Genomic DNA, 20,051 nt, shown 5'->3' on the forward strand with positions numbered 1-20,051 from the left:
CAACTCTACCTTGCTTAGCAGTGCATGCAAAAGCCCAGAGCACCTGGCCTCATTTCCACTTCAGGCTATGCCAAGGACCATGTCAGTGATATCACGCCTTGCACGCCTGGTGATATGCAGGATGGGTATTTTGCCATCTAGATATAACGTTAGATAACTTCATGCCACATTCTTTGGCCCTTTGAGACAAGCTCTGTGGTCAGCATTGCCTCATCTTAGGTCAGGTGCTGAGCAAAGATTACCTAAGAGCTGGACTCATCATGTAAGTTGGTCACTCTGAGGTTTCAGAGGGCACCTGGGCTCCCGAAGGCTGCACTGTTTGGAAATCAATTAATGAGAAACCGAGGATGGAGCTGGCTGGAGAAGGGACATTCGGTTCTTGCTGTTCAGATCAATTCTAGTGTCAGCTGAGAAACGGGGCTGGGATATTAGGTAGGAACAATTCCTGGGGACCTGGAGAAGGTTGCTTCTCTGTAGACTTGATTTCAAGTTCTTGAGCCATGTGCACATGTGCGAGATCCTTCTGCACAGCCTCCAGGCACTGCTAATGCGGATCGTTAAGGCAAAAGAGAACCGTAGTCACATGCAGCGTCCTCCTGCACAGCATGGTCCCAGGAGCCTTGCCCACTCACTTGTGCAGCACTCCCTGGTGCCTCTGTAAGAGCCTGGTAGCTTAAAAATATATAGTCTTGTTTACAGGGTTATTTTTAATACTTTCATGTCCATTTTCCTTTGGGGGAAGGGAGAAAGGCGAGTAATGCACATTTGCAACATCATGTTTTATGGAAGCTTGTTGGTTTTGTTAAGCTATTCATTTAGAACCATCTCTTTCTCCATAAAAAATGGAAAGAGTTTTTTTGACGTTTTAAAATGAAACAGTTTCAGTTCATAATGACATCTTGCTTTCAAATTTCCTGTCTGTTTTTTCTTTAATAATCCTTAAAAAGTGAGGAAACAAAATATTTCTTTCAACTAGTGCATTCTTTTTCTCTCCCCCAACTTTTTGCCACAGCTCTGGGGTGGGGTGGGGAGAGGCAATCAGTCCAAAACGATGTTTTAATTCCTAAAGACTTGAACACTGTGTTATTCCGCTTTGACTTAAAAGCTACAAGTGATGGAAAATCTAGCACATTCCTAGTAAATTGTTCCAAAACTTAGTTACTCTCCCTTGAAAAAAAAAATTCTATTTCTATGTTAATTCTTATCTTTCACTTGTTTCCTGAAAGCTGCAGACTATCACTCTATCAAGTCTTTTAGATTCTCAGTAGATTCACTAAGTATAAGCCTGTGCTCCAGGAGAAGCTGCTAAATATCCTCCAGCCTGTGAGCTGCAGAATTTATATCCCCTAAAACATACCTACTGCCCATATCCAAAACGTGGCCACATGTGGGACATGCATGATGAGAGGAGATACACAGTGAGATCTTCAGGTGCAGTTGGTGGAGCCTGTCAGCACAGCAGTGTGGTCAGGGAATTGCAGGTGGTCCTGGCAGAATACTTAAAGAAATTACCCCTTCCCTGCAGGAAGCATCAACAGAGCAGCTTGATGTGTTGCAATTGCTTAAACCACGGCAGTTGCGTTGCTTGCAAGCGTCAGACCCTTCCACCAGCGCTGGCCCCACTTGCTGTCCAAGCCTGGTCATTTCTTGGGGATGTTTTTGTCTTCATCAGCACCTAATCAGCTCTGCTCCGAATGAAAGGGCTAGCCTCAGGGTGGGAGGAGTGAATTTGCATGGCCTTGAAAGAGAGGTGATAGACTGATAGTACAAATACAGAAGAGCGAAAAGTCTCCCTGTCAGCTGCCTTTGAAGCCTCCTGGGCAGATAAAAACATCTTGAAGGGAGCAAAAGGGATGAGGTGCTCCTTGCTCCCGACTTCAGTGCCCTGCAAGCCAGCCTGCAAAAACAGGAGTTTAATGTCACAGGGAGCTGCGGTTAATTTATGCAGATTCCTCCTTAATGAGGCTGATGCGAGACCGGCCTATTTGGAAGATGATAGGTAGCTTTTAGGAAATGAATCTTCTTCTCAGAGGGCTTCTTAGTGCTTTCAGGCAATCTGATGATAGCGTTATAATCCTGGCCATCCGAAGGCTTCCGCTGGCTGTGCCACCAGTGACATGCTCTGATTACAGCAGCTCCTGCCCTCTCACCCCCTCCAGGCCACGTGCTCTCTGCGGCCCGGCCTCATCCTGCTTTCTTCGTGCGGAGGGACAGATTTTCCAAGCAGCCTCCCTCAGGCCTACATAAAAATAATATTTTCCAAAGTGAATTAGTGAAGAAAAAAAACCTTTTTTGACCCCCCCCCCCCATTTTTTTTCAGTGCAAAACAAAATAGGCTGTTTTAATTTTGAAGATATTTAACACTTTTGGAACATTTTAAATGACAAAATATTTTCTTGTGTTAAGTTTGAAAGAAAACATTTGAACTCACCTTCCACCCCAGGTTTCTCTGCCTAGACTTTTCCAGAAAAGTAATCCATGTCTGAACAGTTGCAATCCTCCTGAAACATCAGTTTTCAGGTAATTTTCTGTTTGCTGAAAGTAATTTATCTGGCTTTGCTCCTATTTAACTTCCTTTAAATAAAAGACATTATCCAGTGTTTGCATTTGCCAGCACTTCATACAGAAATACAGCATCAAAAACATGCATGTGCTAATGTTTCCCTTTCAGTTATTCCCGTGTAGATCTGAAAGCAGTCCCCGAAATTCCCTCTTTACGGATGACGGTTACTCTGTTGCTGGTACCAAGTCACGAAAAAATGATTTGTCCAGATTATAGCCCTAATATTGGGCCTGCTTCTGCTGTTGCACCAGTGACTGAAAGACGAAGACAAAAGCAGCTGCAGGAATTCAGAAATGAATTTCAATGCCCTACAGAATCAAGTTTTTTGAATTTGATTGACTGATTAATGAGCTGTTACCACCAGCCTGGGCATGCGTTGCCATTCCCAGCCTGTCTGGTAGCTGCTGGGCTCTAATCAACACGGAAGGAAATGTTTATACAGCCTCCGCAAAGCTGAACCTCACAGAGCTGCAGGGCTGTTTAAACAGTGTGGTAGCTGCTGTTCATGCCTCTTGCCTGCAGGTACAGACATCACCGTTGCAGGGCGCCTTGCAGACCCATTCCCAGGGCTGGTGGTTTTGCAAAGTATTGTAAAGTCAGTCCCTAGGTGTAATTCTCCTCTTGCAGGTCCCGATGTAACAGCAGCTGCAACCTTGCTGGGCCAAACCCTGAGCTGGTGGAAGGCAGTGGAGGGTCGGCGTGTAAATGGTCCCACGTCCTTCGCAGAAGAGGCATCGGCATTGCCTGCTGCAGGGCAGGTAGGATTTGTAGCCCGGTGAGGCTGATTTAAGGAAGCTGGGTCTCGCCCACCACTCTCTACCCCAAGGAGTGTGTATTCAAAGTGTCAGTAACAGCAAGCAAAAACACGGTGGCCAAAATGAAGTCATGCAACGGGTCTGGTGTAGAGCGGAGAGTCAGACCTACTTCCACTACCCTGGACACTGGAGCAAACGTGATATTTAGTAAGAACAGGCTTGCATACAAAATTTTACCAGACCATCAAGTTATCCCACATGCAGAAGCTTCCTTGATGTAATTAATATAAGCAAGGATACCTTAGCCAGAAAATCCCGCTACCTGCTATCTTGATAAGAACCAGCTTGTACATTGAAAATTCAGACTTGGTACTTTTTCAGCAGCTGAACTTTTGCAAAAGGTAGTTGGCAGCTCAGAACTAAACGACCGTGCATACTTATCAACCGAAAACCATACGTCGCTGGATTAACAGGTAAACCTTGTTGATTTATGCTTCCCAGTGTGATGAGGCAGGAAACAGCTCCGTCTCCACATGCAGTTCTGCCTGCTTTTCAAACTGGCCTTCATGCTTCAGATCAAATAATCTCCAAAATAGCGTGGCCTTTGAAAAAATACAGCAGTGCAGAATTGTTCTGGCTGGGGTTGTGCGAGTATTTCAGTGCCTCCCATTTTGGTATGCAAAGAAGCTGGTCATGCTGGAAGTAAACATATGCTTCATTTCGGGAAGTAACCAAGTGCTTTTACATTTAATTCCTGACCAAGTTTATGTAAAATTAATTGCATCACATGTTCCATATATCTTTTAATTGCAAAACCAATTAACTTTAAAACGTTCTGCTTTGTAGTTCCTCTAATGGATGCCATAGTTTTAGTTGGCTTTACAAAATCCATCTTTTGTTGAAACTGGGCAGGCAGCCATGCTCAGTTATCTTCTGGAAGTGCGTTCCCTTCAGCTGAGCCGGTTTCAAGCAGCTGATGCACTGAAGTTGCTTTACAGGCATGTTTTTTGGGTGAGCATCTGTAAAGAGACTATGCTGCCTTTAAAGAGGAAATGCAATGTGAAACTGTGGCTGCCTGTTCGAAGTTGCTGGTGTTTGAAAGCTGATTCCCACAGGCTAAACTTATCTCATTGCTCTTACGGTTGCAATGAGAGTGATGTCCAGAGCAGCCTCAAGCCTTCTGAGAGCTTCTCTCTGGGTGATGCGCAAGAGCCTTGTAAAAGGCACTTCTGCCCCTCTTGACCTTGGGAAGTAAAGGGCAATGTCCTTCAGCCCGGTCCGTCCTTACTCCAGTCTGTACCTAAAATACGTTGTGAAAAACAGGGCTGGAAAGAGAGTCGGCCAAAAGGCCGCCGTATAACAAAGATTTGCCGAGCAAACAGTCTGTCTTTGGGGAAGAGCTGTTACGAGAAGAGGTTTCCTTGCAGGAGCTGTCAGGGCCAGCCTTCAGACATCTGACATGGCAGCATGATCTCTTTTATGAGCTGAAATGACTTGATTTGTAAGTGATGATAAAAAGAAACAGCAGTTGGATTTGATTGAAGGTTCTTTTTAAAAATGTTTAGAAACATTTGACAGTTTGCATTGCTGTTGTCTTCATATGGAGCTTATTATTACTATTACTCGAAGATTTTCATGCTGTTTTCTTATGTCAAATATGTCAGGTTTTTGAGTTTTGTTTTTATAATTAAGACCAGCCAGAGAAAAAAGGAGGCTTTGCAGCTTGGCCGTAGCTTGGAAAATGTGTCACTGTTGCAGAAATCCGTTTTGTTTCCTGAATTTCTGTTGCTTTGCCAAAGTGTGGGGATGTTTTGGCATTCTAGATGGTGTGTTTGAGAGGGAAAGTTATTTATTTAAGAAAAAAGGAAAGAAGAAGGCAGAAAAAGCCAGCCTCATTATATTATTATTTAAAGGTATCGGTAAAACCAGACAAAGGGAGAAAGAAATCTGCAGAATATGAAATAGAGTCTATATTTGGTTTTGAGAATATGTTAAAAATTAATTTGTTAAAAAAACACATTTAAATCTCATTCTGTTTGTCCATTCATATAAGAAACTTTTAGCCTGTGAGGGAGGGAGGTCTGATCCTTTCTTTCTCCCAGGCTGAATATACACAGGACACATGTATGAGCCCCCCCCCGCTTCCTTTTCACATCTTTTCAAGGAGACGGTAGGAACCAAGCTGTCTTTCAGACCGTCACCCCCTGCTAGATTTGATGGGTAGTGACCCATGGATTCAGCACACCGAGAATATCACATAAGCCTCATTTGGTTAGAAAACCAAGATAAAAATAACACAGATTTGAATAAACACAGCTTTCCACCTGCTTTCTGACTTTCCCCCAGCAGACTGCTAGTACAGACACTCCTGCTCTCAGCTTGAGCCTTGCTGTCTTACACTCCTCTTAATACCGAAGTAACCACAGTGTTTCTAGAGAAGCCAGTCCTGCAAGATCAGAATCAGTCAGGATGCTGGCACATCCAGAAGGGCAAATAGAGTGAAGAGGGAAGATGGGGTAAAAAAATGAGGCTGGGTTAATGGAATAACTTCTACCTGTGCATTGTGGAGGAGGGCACTGGAAAATGTTGACTAACCGCTGTGCTGGGAGAAAGGAGACTGAATGTGTGAGGGCACGAGGGACAGAGCAGAGACAGGGACAGGATGGAGACCCGCAGCCCTGGCGAAGGGGAGCCCAGGCTGCCCCTTTCCACAGGCAGTGTGGCAGAGGAGCACTGAAAGCAGAGCTCTGGGGCTCCTTGCCTGTGCTCCGCAGACCCACAGTACGGGCTTAGCGTCACCTCTCTGTGGTTCCCATCCTCATGTCGAGTGAATGGTGGAACCGTTTGGTCCTCAGCTTTCCCTGAGGACAGACTGCGGTCTTCACAGTGGCAGGAGAAAATGCCCAGAATCCTCCTCCCCTCAAAGTGGCTGGGACCCAGGAACATGAGCTCTCAAGGACTTTGCAATTGCAGCCTCCTGGTAGAGCCCCGGGGATGCATCTCTCCAGCACTAACATCCCAGGCCTGCTTTGTCCAAGGCTCTTGGCTTTGACAGGTGCTGCCTCCCCAAATTACCTGTGCAGAAGTACCAGGACGGTGGCCAGTGCGAGGCCTTGGTGAGACCCCAGGTCCTCCAGCTGCCGTGCCGTGAATGCCGTAGAGGAGCATATACTTCACGTGGCTTGCTATGAGATGGGGTGGGCACAGCTCAGTGCCCCCCGTAAGCATTGCTCACCTGTTTTCTGTGTGCACTGAGCTGTTTTTCCCTTCCTCCTGCAGCCCTTTAATTGGATCTACCCAAACATTTTGGTGTATCTGGCAGTGCTGTCAACAGGAGAGGTCGGTGATTGATTCTGCCCTGGCTTCTGGGCTAGGCAAACGCAGAGACCGTGGTCCCTCTCATATCCACCCACATATTGCCTCAAGGATCCTTCTTTCTTGTTTTCTCTTTACTTCTCTTTTTCTTGGATATAAAATTTATTGCAGGAGAACTTTTCTGCCCAGCTCCATTTCACTCAAGTCTCCCACCAACAGATTACTCAGCCTCAGCTAGGCAGTTCGTTTGTTTTTATTAATTAAGTATTTTTTTAATGTGACATGAACCCTTTTTAATCAGTGCCCAACCGCTGAGCTCAAATAAAGTGCTTCATGGAAGAATGGATCACCTGTTAGCAAAGGCTAGTCCGTGGGTCATTAGTTTGGACTGAATAAATAGGAATTAAAGTACAGGCTGAACTCTGCACCCGTGCATACTAACCTCATCTAGGGGTTGTGCTCTGCTCTCCCGGCTTGAACTTAATCATCACTGAGCAGGTGTCTACAAATGTTGATGGCTGCTTGGTTCTTAGCCTACTCCAGGAACTGCTGAGATCACAGGCTGGCCAGGGCAGCAGGCGATGGCTGCGAGCCGATCTTGCCATTTATCTAATAAAACAAAAGGGAAGGAATGGACAAAGATGGGCAGAAATGGTTGGCTTGGGTAGCTGGGCTCCCCAGCCAGCAAATGGAGGTTGCTAATGAAGCCCGGTTCATATAGCTCATTAGGGCTCCTGGTGTTAGCTCCATCTGTTACACCGTGGGTTCTGCAGGTTTATCACTTGTATCCTGGCTGGACAGGGGTAAAAGGATAAGAAGTAGACAGAGAGGAGCCCAGCTGAAGTTTGAGTTTGCATGCTTGAAAGTGAGATAAAGAATTCCTGTTTGCAGCAGCCGCTGAGAAGCATCTTTAAGCTGGGGGACTCGCTGTGACATGATGTTAGAGGAGTCTAAGCACAAAACCTGAGGTCAATGGATGAGGGTTCAGGACCCAAGGAGTCCTCAGCTGTATTCCCAATCTGCTGCTTCCCTGCTGTAGCCTGTGGCTTGGTTACTTCACCTCCTTTCATACGTCTGTTCGTGCTGGAAACCTCTGGAGGCGTAAAAGGGGTTTGTAGGGCACTCAGTAGAGTGGGTTCTAATTTGGTTCCTGGGTGATGCTGGAATATATACTGTGTCATGGATCTGGCTCCTGTCTCTACAGTGCTCAGATATGCCTTTACGTGTCCCTTATCTCAGTGCTGGCATCTTGGGATGCCATCACTTTAATAGCACGAGAGACTGAGACTTCCTTGCAAGCAGAGATCTCTATCTGCTCTCCACAATCTTTTTGATGATTGAACATCAGTGATACGTAGTAAATCTGATTCATATCATCGCTCTCTTGTAGTGGACGCTGCGCTGTGGGGAAAAAGGACAGTCCTCTTTCTAAACAGCTTAATCCAGATACGGCAAGTAGTGAAGCAGATTAGCCACCCCTTGCTATTTTCAGTTTCAGCAAAAAGTTGGAGGTCAAAGTATCTTGGTGTGTTGGAAAAGTATAAACATTTCCTGTCCTTATGTTTGGCATTTTGAAAGTAACTTGATTTTTTGAGGGGTAGAAAGCAGACAGATTTGGTGAAAAAATCCATTTTGTCAAGAGAAAATTCAGTTTAAAAAGGAGTTTTGATGGAATATGTTCAACCTCGGTGAAAGACAAGAGTGCTCAGTCTCTTCCCTTACGGGACAAGGTGTGGACAGGGATGGACCATGAGAGGAGCAAGCAAATGAGAATGAGCTACGAAGGAGTTGTTGTTTATGACTGCAAAGAGTGTGACAGAAACCGAAGCCTCCTGGCGTTATCCTCTGCCCTGTTTCCCCATTAAATTAGCAGCCAGAAAATTTAGAACTAATAAAAAGGCCATTTGTCTTCCCTCTGTGCAGAGCTAGCCTGGATAATTCATGATCATCTGGAGTCAAAGCTTGCAGTTAGATTGGTAGAAGGGCTGGATAACGTTATGGCCAATATTGACATAACATCACAGTGATCAAACCTCTGCCTGGAAGCATCAGCCGTTGATTGCTCGAAGCCGCGAGTGGCACGGCCAGGAAAGAGGCTCGGTCTATACATGCCTACGGTCCTCCTGAAACATCACCAGCCACAGGGGTAGGAACGGGGTGTGAGATGAGATGAGTCCGCTTTGATCCAGTAGAGCTGCTTTGTGGTAAGCCGATGGCAGCAGGAGGTCCACAGTTGGCTTTATTTTTTTTAAGATTGCTCAACATTTACTCAAAGGCTGAGAACTACCTTTCTTCTAGCTTCCAGGCAAAACAGCCTCGAATGCCAGAAAACAAAGAGCCCCTCCAACAGTTGAGTTTCCTTAAAACCAACAGTCAGTTGTCTTGTTTCATAGAAGTGAAAACACTGGGTTTTTTTTCTTTTTCAGCTGATGCTATAGAAAATTGTTGTGTCTTCTCTTCCAATTCCAACAATCTTTAAAAGAGCCTGGCTTTAATCTTCAGACAATTCTCCTTTCGTGTAAGTCACTGTTTTGTCAATTCTGAGCTTTGCTTTGAAGACTTAGAAGATGCCAGCACTGTTACAGTGAAACAAGGAGCCTGGGACAGCGGTGGATTCCAGTCCCCAAAGCACCAGTGACTAAAACTGGGTGAATAATTTCTTAAATCCTTCAGCAGTTTTAAATACTGAAAAAAGAGGTGCTTCACATTGAATGGATTTTTTTTTTCTTTAGTCTGTTTCTTACAGGTTTAGGTACTGTTTTTGTTTTTTGTAGGTAAAATACAAAGACATTTCTAAACTGAACAAACCAGTTCTTGGAACTAAAAAAAAAAATTAAACAGTTTTGCCTTTAAAAAGTCATCCTAGACCAGTTCTACTCTGCCATGTTTTTTTCTCACCTGTAACTTAGTCAAACAGTGACAGAAACCTCTTGCTCTCCCCAAATCTGCATTTTTTTCCAATCTGCATTTCACGTGGAAGCAATCCTGTAGCTATGGACAGACTGTAATCTGCCTATAATCTCACTAAAATCTTCAAACGAGGCCATGAAAGAGAAACCTGTCATTCAAGCACGTAATGGTGGGGTGTTGGAGGGAGACCCCACTGATAAGAGGTGCTACAAAGACTGGTTTATTTTCGCCTCCATTGCTGGAAATTGTAAGGTCCAGGACTGCAGAGGAAACCGGTGGCATCCTGACCTGGGAACTAGAAATTAGATAAAGGAGCTGGGAACTTGCCAAGCAGGTTTTCCAAGGCTGGTCTAATCACACTATAATCACCTTTAATATGCGACTAATTGGTAATCCTCTTGAATTAGCCCACAGATCCAAACAGGCTGGTTTGCTGATGTTTGTCCTGGAATACAAAACCTGATCTTGTATTTTGGAGCAAACCTTCGTGGGCCGTCCGGGGTAGCATGGACTGAGGTGCCCATATCTTTCAAACATGGGTGGCAAAGAAAATTCTCTTCCATCCTTCCCATTGTCACCTAGGTTGTCCAGATTTTCTTCATGGTTTGTTTTTTTTTTTTTTTCTGTAAGACTGCATGTCCTGATTTTTATATCCAGAGCTGTTTTGGCAGTATCTTTCTTCCTTCTTAGTAGTTAAAATAGTTTCTTTTCTTTAAAGAGCTTTGGGAAAGAAACTTGGCAGCCCAGCTATTTTATCATAAATGCCAATAATTAACTGATTTCTTAGTACTATTACATCCCCTTCAGCTATTTTAAATATCAAATATTTGTGGGTCTCATGTTAGTTACACTTAAGCTGATGTAAAATCAGGAGATGCCCCTACGGATGCCAGCAGTAATGTGAAGTTTGGAATTGAAATCAGAACCTCCATGGCATTTATAACAGTATCAGTGGGGTGCTGTTCAGCTTTGTATCTTTTCCCTATTGAACTGAAAACCATGAAGACAACTTGCCTTAAATAATTTAGAAAAGGTATTTTTAAGAGAATGCAGAAAATAAGTGAACAGCCTTACTGACTCTCTTTATTTGAAGTTCAGGAACGTTAGGAAAGAGCAGCCAACCGTCCTCACTTTACAACCTAAAGAGAGAAGTGCTAAGAAGGCAATTACTTTGTATATTTTAAGTACAGCTGATCAGCTTCTTATTTATCTATAAGCTGTTTTTACCACTCTGGCACTATGAAGGTGCTTTAAAGGAAGAATAAATTATTTTGATGCTCTCTGTGAGGCTTTCTTGAGCCACTAGAATGGCACGTAGCAGTATTTTCAGTACCAAGCAATCAGGATTCATGAACCAGGCCTTGCTCAAAACATTAAGAGACTTAAAAATTATGGGATTTCAAAAACAAACGTTTAGATCCCTTCATTTACCTCTGGAGTCATAAGGATGCTTCTGAGGCAGCCTTCCAGCTTCTTTTCCCTGCAGTCTGAAGATCCAGAATTTATTTATTTGTCTGTGAAAATAGAAAATTTCAGATCATGTGGCTTCCAGAAATGCCTCCAGCTATGGGTTTCATGATAAAAGACATGTTAGTTTGGCTTTATAGCTACCTAAATGTAAATGATATTCACACTTTCTACCTTTTTAATCACATCCTCTTTCAAGGTAGGATGGCTCCATAAAAACACGCTTTTGCAAGCCCCTGTGTTCTCCTGAAGGAGCAAAACAAATATCCCCAGGCTTCGGCTTTTCAGAAGCCTGCTCCATATCTGTGTTTCCAGCAATGTTATGAATGAGTAAATGATGAGCCTGTAGAGAGATGGGAAAGGAAATGCAATCAGTGTCTTATCTCCTCAAACAAGGTTATGCAATCGAGAACGATCTGGCTGGTGCAGCAGGGGCTAACGTAGCCGTGTCCAAAGCAACATGTCAGAAACCAGGCGGTCCTGCAGATGGATGAGGGTGGCATTTAGCTGGCCGTTATCATCAGCGTGGCCGAGGAGCAGGTGTCACTCAGGAGCAGAGCTGCAAAGGGGACTGTAGTTTCTCATGCACAGAGATTTTTTTTCTGAAAGGGAACCATGTCTCCAGGCTGGATCCAGTGGTTGAAATATTCCAGTTGAAGCATGTCTGTGCGGTGGAACAAGCTATCTGTTTCCTTGTCTGCCCTCTCTGAACAAGTGAAAACCCTTGTTAGACAGCAGAGAAGCTGTATGGGAGCCAGTTTGACATTGAGGATTTTTCAGAGCTGGACACGCTTCACACTTTCTCTGGTGGAGCCTCCTTAGCCTTTGTGTCCTTTACAACAAAAGTCATCTAAATTGGAAAGGCTTCTTCAGATGTGACTGTTAGTTTGACCTGGGGAATAGTTAGTGGAAAATTCAAGTTGAGGCTAGCTGGCTGTTGAATCAGGAGCCTGATTAGCACTTCGAATACCCCATCCATCAAATGGCTCAGGTCATGTCTAGAGCAGTTACACAGCCCCAGAGAAGGCCCTTGGGTTCACAACTGTGGAAAAATACCAACGTCGAGAGCCGACGGCTGTATTAATGGCCACCTGCAACCAGCGTTGATGTAGATGGTCATTCAGGTCGGGAAGGAGAAGGCAGATGGATGTGATGCTTATTGCGTTGCTCCTTTACACGTAGTTGCTTGTAAACGCTGCAGCATCTGAACTATCCTTGTTCGATGAGTAAGTCTGCTCTGACAGATCTTTGTTTTTGCTCAGCTCTTGTCGATTGATGAAATTAAACTTAATTTTTTAAAAAAGAAGCTTGTCTGGTATCAGTGTAAAAATATATCAAATTCGTGTACTGACAGTACAGACTGGAGGCAGACGCTCTAAAAGGAACAGACATCAGAGGCTGGAGGCAGGGGAGATGAAAGTTCTGCTGAAAGTGGCATGGATAAAGTGGATTGATTTTTTATTTTTCCCCCCCAGTGCCCAAAGAGATTAAAAAGAGAACAGGATGTGAATAGAGATATGAGGCTGACTATACTGAAAACACCGTAATGGTTGGGACAGATGGAGCGTAGACCAAATAGCATCAAACACAGCAAAGGCCAGTGTCAACACAGCCTGCACCAGATAAGATGGGTGGGACGCTGTTCACTGCGAGGGCACAATCAGCCTGGGCTTCTGGGAGAGACAAATCTGGGCAGATATGAGAGATGGCATTGCATTGCTGTCTGGTTTTGTAAAGACAGAATAAGATGAGAGGAAGGAGAAGAAAAGGAAGAGGGACAAGTAATATATGTGCATGTATTCAGGGATGTATTTTTTTCAATATCTAGTTCTTGTGATTGTAGAGAGCTTGATAATATGACCCCAAATGCTGAAGACAGTACATATTCTTATCTCATCATTTGGGATTTCAGAGTTTTAAAAGACTCAGTTTAACAAATTACTAGAGGACAGAAGGAATTTTTTTCCCCACGGAGAAGGGCACTTGAAACTATGTTATAAACTGAACACCCTGCTTTGGGGGATAGTTCATTGTTACGCTACTGTTGAATATTGTATTCCTTTCCAGGTAATTTCGGATTCCTAGAGCCTACAGTCCTGCTAATACAATAGGAAGTGAATGCTTTATTCATTATACAGATCTGTGTAATTTTAGACCTGGGGATACAGTCTCCCTAGAATACATTATAGCTCTTCATAGCGCAGGGAGAGGGCTGTAGGCTTGCTGATATCCCCATTTCATCTGCTCTGTGACACCCTGGTCCTCAGGCTTCCTAGTTGGATTTTCTGGGCTCCCCTGCTGCTCGTGGTGATACTATCTGGCCAGGAAGCCCAACCTCTAGAAAGAAATGAATATATAAAACATGGCAATTCCAAACAAAAAGATTTAATGTTTTCACCCAACTTTTAAGAGGTAGCTATGGTTGCTGAGAGGTCAAAATTTTCTATACATAGAAAAAAAAGTCAGGTCTGCTCTTTTCCCTTTCAGCTTTGCTCTGTTTCTGCTAACTGTCTAGATGCATGCATCTATACTCATGGGTCTGAGTACCCGATAAGAAACTCCTGGAGCGAGGTTTCCAGTTCTGCCAAAGCTGATTGCAAAGATCACATTAACCTAGAGCAGGATTTCACTTGAACTTCTTAACAGTGGCTGTTAAAAACAATTTGGGGCTTACAGATTAGCAACTTTTCTATGAAGTTACAGTTTAGCAAAGCAGTAAAGCCTAACGATTCCAACCCTGGGCTGACTTGTACTTCTTTAGTGTGAAAATCATAAATACATGCTTAAGTCCTTCCCTCAACTCTGACTTCGACCATTTTCCTGTGGTTTAGGCTGTGACAAAGCATTTGGGTTTAGTGATGCCTGCATCCATATAGCCAATCTCAGAACACAGTTGTCTAAGTTTTCTCTGGGCTGCAGGTGTGCCCTGAAATTCTTCCAAGAAGTGATGATATTTGAAGTCGCTTGATTTCCCAAACAGCTTTTCTTAGTCAGTACCTTCTATTAGATGGGAACCAGAAGTGGGAGGAAAAAAAGACTTACAGTTTCAAGTCATATCCAAGCAAAGGCAAATGCAAGAGGACTTTGTACCATGTAAACCTCGCATAAGTATACAACAGGCAAATATTCCCTTGTTGGAGGGGCCCAAGCTTCTTTTGACTCGTTCACTCGAAATTACCCAAGATTTTGGTCTAAGCATCTTTGAGTTAAGACATAGTTTCTAGGCTTTAAATTCCCTATTTCAAGTGTCATCGTTCCTGCTTGACAGAATTACTGACCTAGGTTAATATTATAGCTGCTGAGACAAAGAGCAAAACAATGAGATTATAAAAATTATGAATGTTGGATGAATCATGAAAATTCATCTCTGTCCTAATAAAACATGGAGAAAACACAATTAAGTTTAATAACTCTAGCATGTGAAAATCAAAGTTATGAAGGACTATTTATCATGGAGATGTTGACAGTAAATAGAAAATGAAATAATATTCATGCTTCATAAGAACTGGGTGCTTTATCTGTTTGTTTATTATTAAATCACCCATCCTAGACCTTGTTCATTGCTCACCCATGATTTTGATGGATGACGACCCATAACCTGCCATTCAAGATGCTGTGAAATTATTTCAGCCCTTGCAAATGCAGGGAATTATATTCCAAATCACTGGGTTACATCCCTCGCTGAAGACTGCATCCCTGAAACCTTGCTGTGTGTCGACTTCGTCCTTATACACTCAGGTAGCTTCAGGCTTAACAGGTAATCTGAATGCTGGATTTAATCTTGCACATCCACACTCCAGGCTTAATTGAGAGTGCCCATAATAGTAAGGATATGGGGGCAGAATCTCAATTATCCTTCTGAGCATCCAGGACTTCTGGAGGATTCCCCACTGCCCAGTGCATCCGCTGAAAATGACCCACTGGGATTCCTGTGATCAGATACAGGTGTCTACGCTGCTCCCCTGGTCTCCTCTTTATAGTCGGTGGGGAAAATGGGCATGTTAGAGTGCAAGTCACCCAGTCAGATGAATTATGCCTTTGGCAGAGCCATGCCTGTCTGCTGCCTAAAGGAACAGTCCACACGGCTCCCTTGGGTATAGATGTTGACCTTGTAGTTCTCTACAGTTAAATGGTGTTAAGCCCGTCCTTTGTGCTTTTACCTGCAGGCCCCCATGGGCAGCGGTTGTATGACTGTATGATTAGAGCAACCTTCCCCGCAGTGTTCAGAGGTTATGTTGGTGCCATTATGAATTGGTGTGAATTTCTTGAGGCTGATTTGAATTATGCAAGAAACTGTATCCGTGTCCTGCTAATAAAAGGGTTAGAAAGGTGTAGATGTGACTTAAAACTACTTTACAGTCCTTTGATACTGAGCTCCCTTCTGCTGAACTCAGGATTCCAGTAGTGATTAAGTAGCAACAGTTTGCAGGATTGGGCACTTCAGCATGGACTGCTGGCTTTGCCTGTGCCATTTCTCCAGTAAATGTTGTCAGGGATCATCAAGTTCATTATTCTTCTCACAGATCAGGACTTCCTAGGGCTGCAGAAGAGTTGAGGGGCTTCAGATAACCTCAGGTTGTACCCAGCATCTTAAATTGGGGCTGGGCCCAGGGAAAAACTCCGTTTTTTATGGGAAGAACAGAAAGAGCCCTGATTTCAAAGCAAATCACTTCTTCTTCATATTTCATCTTCTCTGCTACAGCACTTTCAAGAGACTGCGTGGTTTCCCAGTGGCCAAAGCCCAAGTGCTTTGAAGTCAAGAGCATCACAGAAATAAGGTTTTCATCAACGTTGCTTAGTTTGGCTGAACTCCTGGACAGTCCCTGGAATAATTCAGTCCCCAAAGACTATGCCTTTATGTACTCCTCGTAAACTTTGTACGCACCAGCTAGAGAAGTAATTCCCTTCTGTCTCTCCTGTTTTAGCAACGCACTGTCTGTAGATTGCCCAGTAGGTGTTAGTTCTTCATTTGCACCTTCCCGAATGCATTAGGCATTTACCAATAACTGCTGAGGGTTTGGTGCACCATCTGCCACTGTCCCAGTCCACCAGGCATTCAGGTACCAGGAGACTCGGTGCCGTGCTCTTCCATTCAAAGTGGTCCTTGCTGCTTTGCCTAGACGCTGTGCAACCAGTTCTGCACTGATACTAAGCAAACAGAGACACAAACCAGTCCTGCCTTGAGGTAGAGAGACTGTGGCCTGCCAGGGGGAGATGGAGGCTTTTTGAATGTGGGGGATGTTCTGTATTCGTGTTACTCCATGTGCTTTCAGCTCACTGCAGATGCCTATGTATCAACAGAGCAATTTAAAACAGCCTGGGGAGGTATTGTAGCTTGCTAGATCCCAGCAACCACTGAATATGGAAGAGCAAACTTCATCCCCGAGCAGAGGAGGGAATCTGCCCCTGGATAAAGTTTGCCTTGAACTCTGTTTCCCCTGTTTTGTACTTCGTCTGGGGTTTTGCTTGTTGGTTTGTTTGTTTTTTTTCCCGTTCACGCACTAAATGTTTAATGACTGCTTTAAGCGTTCAGGCATCATGAAGTTTCAAAAGTTCTTATGTTCAATGCATTTAAAACCCAAATCAAACCAAAAAAAAATTACTGCCTGGAGGCAAATCCATTTTAGTCCGTCATAAATGGCCAGCGTGACGTGCAAAACAAAAGGATTTGATGAGTGGAGCAGTTGAGAAAAAGGCAGCAGGGAGGTCTTATTTGTTGGAGTCACAGATGGAACAAATAATTTACTTGTATTCTGATTAACAACAACAGTAACAAAAGCTGCACACATTGGGGCCTGCCCTTCTCAGCCTTAATGCAGTAAACTCCTTATACCATTTCACTGCTTAGTCAACAGCTTCTAGAAACTAGGCCTAGGGCCACCTCAGCTTTGAGGACTTGTAACCCAAAGGGAGAGAATAAAGGTGCAAAGCCGTACACCTTCCTGCACCTGGACAGTGTCAGATTTACTTGAGGGAAGTTACCTGCTGCGTAGATGGGTAAAATGTTCAGTCCCCACTGAACCAGAAGGACAGAGTTCAGATCTGGTTTTGTAGGAGCCTGTCTCCTCCTAGAAAGTTTCTGCTGAAGTGATTCAATATATCACGGTGTTTTGGGAGTAGTGAGATCATCCTCATGTTGCTGTTTTCTGGAGCTAAGCGTCTTACTAGAGTTAGCAATGATAAAGCTGCATGGACAGACCTTTCCTTCGTTTATTTTTCCTCTCCCTTTCTCTCCCATGGAGAGCAGGAGCTCTGCTCCACTGCATTTTTGCAACTATCTCCAGGACTGAAGTGGCCTTTGTTGTTCTTGCAGGATTAAATGTCGACCTTCATTTCTCCTGGCTCCAAGTGTCTCCTGTGTATTGCTTCAGCAGTTCCAGTCTGAAGACTGCTCTGCTCTCGTACAGATTGTAATGTCCTCGGTTTACACAAGGCTGTGAGTACCTTTGCGCAGTCGCTGCATTGGACAAGCCATTTGGGGAGAGAGGAAACCCTTCTCAGAAACAAAAACTGAGAAACATGGGTGCCTAAACACTGCTGTGAATATACTGCTTTGCTCCTGGCATGTTTTCTTCTCCTGCTGGTCTTGTCACAATGACTAAAATTGATTGCCAAACAAGCAACTGTCATAGCTGGAGTAAATATCCTACATCACGTTCTTCTCAACAAGTGGAGTTTTTTCCTTAGGCTAAAGATCTCTGTTGTTTGGGATACTCTTGTCTGGCTCCGCATCCCTCGTTTGATGGATACCCTGGCTATCACTTCTGCTTCCCATTATAGCAATTTCTTTCATGCTTCTTTGCAAAACAGGTTGTATATTTATATTCTAATAGCCTTGCTTGACTTCGGAGGCGGTTAAGAAGAAACATCCTCTTTCATTTTTGATCTCTTGCTCCTGTCAGAGAAGAAACAAATGAGTTGAGAGGAAGTTCTTGAGTTTCATGGTGCTGGTAATCAGTAATGATTTCTCCAGGTTATCTCTGATACCTGTACATCTCTTAGGACAGGTTGAAAACAAGGCTGGCATGATAGTGAAAGGAGTTGTGTCCTGCTGCAAAAACCCTCTTTGTTCAGATCAAAACATTTTGTGCCTGACTTCCATTTCTGCATGCCCAAGATCAGTAGTACTGATTATCTCTTTCCAGCAGATCTTGGTTAGGTTTCTCTTCCCCCATTCCTTATGATTAATCACTGAACCTTTATCTCTTTCTGTTCCTACATTCATGCATTTTGGAAGATTTTGAGCAACAAAGCAGGAAATATGTTTCCAGAATACTTTTACTAATAGCAACAGAGGCTAAAATCCAGCAGTTTTTCTAGAGGACCTTTCTCTGTCACTGTGATACTGCTGCAAGCTAATTCCCATGCAGACAGTCCATTGGCTGTCACAAGGCTTGAAAACTTTGGACTTTGAATTTATCAGATATGAAATGTTTTGTGATAGGTACAGAGATCTGGAGAATTTGTGTGGCTAGACAAGCTGGCTTGCAGACCTCCGGATAGTAGGGAGTCTGCTCGGAGATACATGATCTGGTCCCTGCACAGTCTCTCTTTCAGAACCTTTGCTTGACACCCATAAGAACAGTAGGGCTGCTTGTTTCATAGATCTGTTTCAAGGCATACTGTACAATGTCTTAAATTCAGACCTCTTTCCACTACATCTTCTCTCTGGCTATATTTTCTCCCTCCTATTGTCCATGGTTGATCAACAAAGCTTTTTCTCTCTAACCTTTTCTGCATTCATACAGTTTGGAAGTTGTTAAACAGCAAATCACAGACAAATAGGAAGAAAAGTAAGGAAAACAATTCTAAGAGCAATAGTTCAGAAATGCCAGATATAAAAAAAAAAACCTTCTTTGATAAAGCATTACCCATGACATCAAAACTGACTTCCCCTTTTAACACAGATTGTGCTATTGTGTGTGTTGGATTTTCAGTATCAATTTCTTTAATGCTTATCAAAACAAATGCATCGAAATACAAAGTACAACAGACATGAAATAACTTAAACATAAATAATAAAACAGAGAAGTATGAAATAACAGAAAAATGTACTCTGAATCTAAGCAATGCTAGTCATTATACTGGATTTTGTGGGGTCACCACTATTCAGTCACAAAGAAGAGACTAGTAAATTGTTGTTTCCAGTGAAAAGTCTGCTCAGTACAATTTTTATGAAACATCCACTTACCTGGGATGAGAGGGGACAGTCAGAATTTCAGGGGATTGAGAACGTTCTTTGCAGATGTGGAATAAATAAATAGAGATGCACTCAGAGGCAGCACAACTCTGCAAGCAGTGAGGCATAACCAAGGTGAGCAGGATTGTCTTCCTGATGGCATGATCTTATTCTGAGAAGAATCTATAAAATGACACCTGCAGTTACGGAGTCACTAGAGCTTTGCTCAAAGAAGCCCTTCCTCTCCCAGATCTGAAACGTCTCCAGGGAGACATAAAGCCATGAGCAATTGCAGAGAAGGAGGCAACCTTTCCAAACACATTGCTGCCTACGAGGTACTGAATGAAGGGTACATCAGTGCAGTCAAACTGAATCGAGGACAGATTCAAGAAAAAACAGCCTGCTAGCCATGTTCCGTTGAAATCCATACTGATTTTGTGTCTCTTGGGGCTTTAGCCAAACTTAAAATGTCCCTCTTCTCACCTGGTCTTTGTTCTAGCTGTCATTCCTGACTTTGGGATGTATTTTTGCCTGAGTCCCACCTCCATAGCCAGATAACTACGAAGCATGGTGGGCCACTTCATATTATCTACTTCTATGTGCAACGGCATGATCATGACTACAGCTAACATAAATTAATCTGAATACTTTTAATCTTTATTTTGATCTGAGTGGGCAAAGCAACATGAAACTCACATGGTCTAATGAGCCCATATTCCTTCAGACTCGGGGCGATTCAGCAATATTTGCTGAATTCTGAGATAATGCAGCCTCGCCATCCACCCTACCAAAGCAAGCAAGTCCAAAGCTTGGATGAGTATGTCCGTGTTAGCTTCAGTCAGAATGAGGACTGCAGCGTAGA

General features: G+C 43.5%; 1 long non-coding RNA gene across 2 annotated transcripts in view; it reads left to right on the forward strand.

Annotated features, from left to right (window-relative positions):
• LOC112981207 (uncharacterized) overlaps nucleotides 1–20,051 on the forward strand; it is a 410,306-nt gene that overhangs the window by 132,133 nt on the left and 258,122 nt on the right. For both annotated transcript variants that reach the window (XR_010392653.1, XR_010392654.1), the window contains one exon: nucleotides 3,191–3,791. This is a non-coding gene — a long non-coding RNA (uncharacterized LOC112981207). The remainder of the gene's footprint in view (nucleotides 1–3,190; nucleotides 3,792–20,051) is intronic.

Source organism: Dromaius novaehollandiae, chromosome 23 (genome assembly GCF_036370855.1).
Source record: "Dromaius novaehollandiae isolate bDroNov1 chromosome 23, bDroNov1.hap1, whole genome shotgun sequence".
Classification (NCBI taxonomy): domain Eukaryota; kingdom Metazoa; phylum Chordata; class Aves; order Casuariiformes; family Dromaiidae; genus Dromaius; species Dromaius novaehollandiae.